This window comes from Fukomys damarensis, unplaced genomic scaffold (assembly GCF_012274545.1).
Source record: "Fukomys damarensis isolate Sample0158 unplaced genomic scaffold, DMR_v1.0_HiC HiC_scaffold_21, whole genome shotgun sequence".
NCBI lineage: Eukaryota > Metazoa > Chordata > Mammalia > Rodentia > Bathyergidae > Fukomys > Fukomys damarensis.
In genome coordinates, this window is record NW_022900933.1 from 7,518,476 (window position 1) to 7,522,081 (window position 3,606).

At 48.9% G+C, this 3,606-nt stretch overlaps 1 long non-coding RNA gene across 1 annotated transcript; it reads right to left on the reverse strand.

Moving 5' to 3' along the window:
• Window positions 1-408: 408 nt before the first annotated feature.
• Window positions 409-1,750, reverse strand: LOC104847551. The gene is made up of 3 exons (XR_776186.2): window positions 1,566-1,750; window positions 1,128-1,214; window positions 409-903 (listed from the first exon to the last, which is right to left on the reverse strand). It is a non-coding gene; the product is annotated as an uncharacterized LOC104847551 (long non-coding RNA).
• Between the last annotated feature and the right edge of the window lie 1,856 nt (window positions 1,751-3,606).

Genomic DNA, 3,606 nt, shown 5'->3' on the forward strand with positions numbered 1-3,606 from the left:
AAAAAAGTATTGAGAGAAAGACAGCTTCTTTTATTTCTTTATTTATTTTTTGTGTCAGGAATCGAACTCAGGACCTCCCACTTGCCAGGCAGGCCCCGTGCCACTGAGCTACATCCCCAGCCTGATAGCTTCTGTCTAAGAGACAGAAGCAGGCCCAGAAAATGGGTTACACCGCGTACAAGGACTGAGCAAGGATTTTCAGTAAGGGGTGGCTGGTCCATTCCTAGAAGCGGTGGCTAAAATCTTGATCCTCCACCCACGTGATAGACACCTATTTAGAATATCAGTCGGGCTGGGGATTTAGCTCAGTGGTTCCCCGCTGCCTACCTCACAAGTACAAGGTCTGGAGTTAAAAAAAAAAAAAAGAATATCAATCACTGCTATTCATCTCTAAGGCAGGCACCCGGGTGTGGTAGTGTCTCTTCTTCTACAACGCTGGTCTTCAGTGAATGTGTGTCGCTTGTCTTTCGTGTTGGCTGCTCTTGGGCTGGCCTTGTCTAACTGCCTACAAGATACCTAATTAATTTTCTTATCTGCAATATTGGGACAGACTGAACCCTCACCAAGGCCAGGAAGCGGATGGGAGAGGAAGGGCTGGGGCTCCATGCACGATGTCCTTCCGGGGCAGACCCTGGCTGGAAGGCTCCACTGTCGCTCAGAAGTGCCATCCTCTCCGAGCCACCCACATGCGGGCCTTGGTGACACTCGAGACCCACGCAATAATGACAAGCAGCCCCTTCTGTCTCGTCTTCGTTCTGGTCCGCTCCGATCTGTGCACCTGCTCTTCTCCCCTGCTTCCTGTTTGTCCAACTCCTGAGACACGTGGGGTCTCCTTGTAAATACGTCGTCGCTTCTGTCCAGAGAACCAGCTGAGAAATGCTAGTCAGGGAGTCGCTTCAGGGTCTGGTGAAGGGAGCAGGTGTGAATGTTCCCGTGTGGTCAGCCACACAAGCACACATCCTTGCTACCTCTCAGAGTCAGAACTGACTTGGAGCAAAATTAGCCCTCAAGATCCACACAAAGGAAAAACCCCAAATGAAAGGAACCGGCACCCGGTGAGAAAGGTTGCCTGGCAGATGAGTTTTGCTGGAATCTTCCTCCGGGTCTTTCTGTTTGGTAGCACTTACCCTCTTAACGCTGTTTCAACGCCTCAGACCCCTGCTGGACCGTAAGCTTCCAATAGCATAGCTCATCCCGTTCCAACAGCACAGAGCCTAAGGAAATGAACCGGGTACAGTGACACACGCTTATCATCCCAGCTACTCAGGAGGCTGAGGCAGGAGGATCTAAGCGTGAGGCCAGCCTACGCTACAGAGTGAGACTGACTGTATGATAATAAGGGTTGGGGGACCAGGGATTTAGCTCAGTGGCACCGCGCTTGCCTTGAAAGCAGAAGGGCCTGAATCCAATCTCCAATACCAAAGAAAAAAGAAAAAATTTGGGCTGAGAATTTAGCTCAGTGGTGCTGCAGCCTGCCTCACAAGCATAAGTCCTGAGTTCCAACCCTGGTACAAAAAAAAAAAAAATACTTGAAATCGGGTGTTTGTTATTTCAGTTGCACTTACCTAGCTGCCCTGTACTCTTGCATCTATCATCTAGTTCCCAGTAGTACAGTACGATCAGAAGGCTCTGTGTACACTGCCCTTTGGGAGAGTAGGCGCTGTCCCCGTGTTCCTGGTCCGTGGCACTGCCTGTGCCTTCGCCTGGCTGGGCGCGGTCCTCAGCTCATCAGGTTCCCACGTAGATGCCCCGTGGCTTCCTGTGAACCGTGGTAGGAAGCACAGCTGTGCCAGGGCTAAGAGCCAGGCCGGTGGGAGTGTCCTGGCCTCTGGGCAACACCTCCTTCCCTGGGCTTTGGTCGGCACTTTGCCGATTCATACAGCCTTACTAGTTTTTTATTTTGTTTTGCAATGCTGAGGATTGAACTCAGGGCCTTGGCACTGAGCTGCATCTCCATCTCTTCTTTTTCTTTGAGAGAGGTTTTTGCTAAGTCACTAAGTTAGCCAGGCTGGGCTCAGACTTGTGATCTTCCTGCCTCAGCCTCCCTCCAGGGAGCTGGGATTACAGGCGTGGACCACTCTGCCTACCACTGGCTAGTTTTGTTGTTTTATTTATTGATTTATGGGTACCGGGAATCAAACTCAGGTCCTTGTGCTTGCAAGGCAGGTGGCAGAACCCACTGAGCTAAATCCGTGGCCCTGGTTAGTTTTAATTTGAAAAGATGTACTTACCACAATTATGCTGACACCCCCCCAGAGAGTCTGTTAGATTTCCCTTGCCGTAAGATGACCACGGCACAAAAAGAATAGCCTTCCCCTTCCCCCAGTGCCCTGCTTCTCACCTAAAAATAGGGCTTCTCCCACTGAAGGACAACCTGCTTCCCGTGATGCCCCCTCCTGGCGACTAGTGAGGACAGGAACCCGTCCTAGTGATGTCACGAGCTCCCCCATCCCGAGCCTACATCGCTCAATCCCACCCCAGCTCCTAGAAGCCCCGCCCCAGTGCTATAAGAAGTGCTCCTTGTCTCCGTCATAGTGCTCTCTCTCCTTTGATCGGAGACAGCCCTGCAGATTGTCCCTACTACAAAGGCTTGTAGAGGTTCTGGTCTGGTCTTGGTTTTCTGCTTTTTCTTTTTGAGACAGGGTCTCACTGTGTAGTTGAGACTGACCTGGAACTCACTATGTATCCCAGGCTGGTCTTGAACTCACAGTGATCCTCCTGCCTCAGCCTCAGCCTCCCGCGTGTTGGGATTACAGGCATGCGCCACCGCGCCTGGCTCTGCTTTTTTTTTTTCTTCTTCTTTAACCTGACAGTTTAAATTTTTAAAAATCCAATAGGAGGGCCAGGGGTTTAGCTCCATGCTTCTACCACCTGCCTTGCAAGTGCAAGGTCCCAAGTTGGATCCCCAGTACTAAGGAAAACAAATCCAGTAGGGCCAGGTGCTATGGTATACTCCTGTGATCCCAGCTACTTGAAAAGCTGAGGCAGGAAGATTGCTTGAACCCAGAGGTTTGAGATCAGCCTGAGTAACATAGTAAGACTCCATTTCAAGATATTTATTATTACTAATGTAATAAATGCTATTTTCATTAATTATACTTGCTTAATTTATTAGTATGATTGTAGAGGTACCGTGAAGCTCAACAACTAGGCCACACACTGAGAGGTCCGACAGGAGATTTTACTAGGGAAGACAGCTTCAGGAGAGAAGACAGAGGAACAAAGAGAGGAAGGTCCTTTTATTGATTTTGGGCTGGGCTATCGCTTATTTATGCGGAGTGGGCTACCTTTAACCTATCACCGGCCAGGTTGCCCTTTTGGGTTCAGTCCTGCAGAAACAGATTTAACCTCTCCCGGACCTCGGTGGCCTTGCCAGGGAGGGAAACTAAAGATGAGAGCATGAGGTCTTTAAGAGCCAAGAAGCACCAGGAAAATGCAGCCTGTGATGGCAGCGTCGGGTCCCTAACGATGATTACATTTTAATATAAATCAGTAAGTTTTATTAGTAATTATTAGTGACAATTTTATTTATAGCCTATTGGTTTTAATTGCATTTTGAAAATAAGCTATTTACACATTTTAATGAGATGTGTATATATATTAATA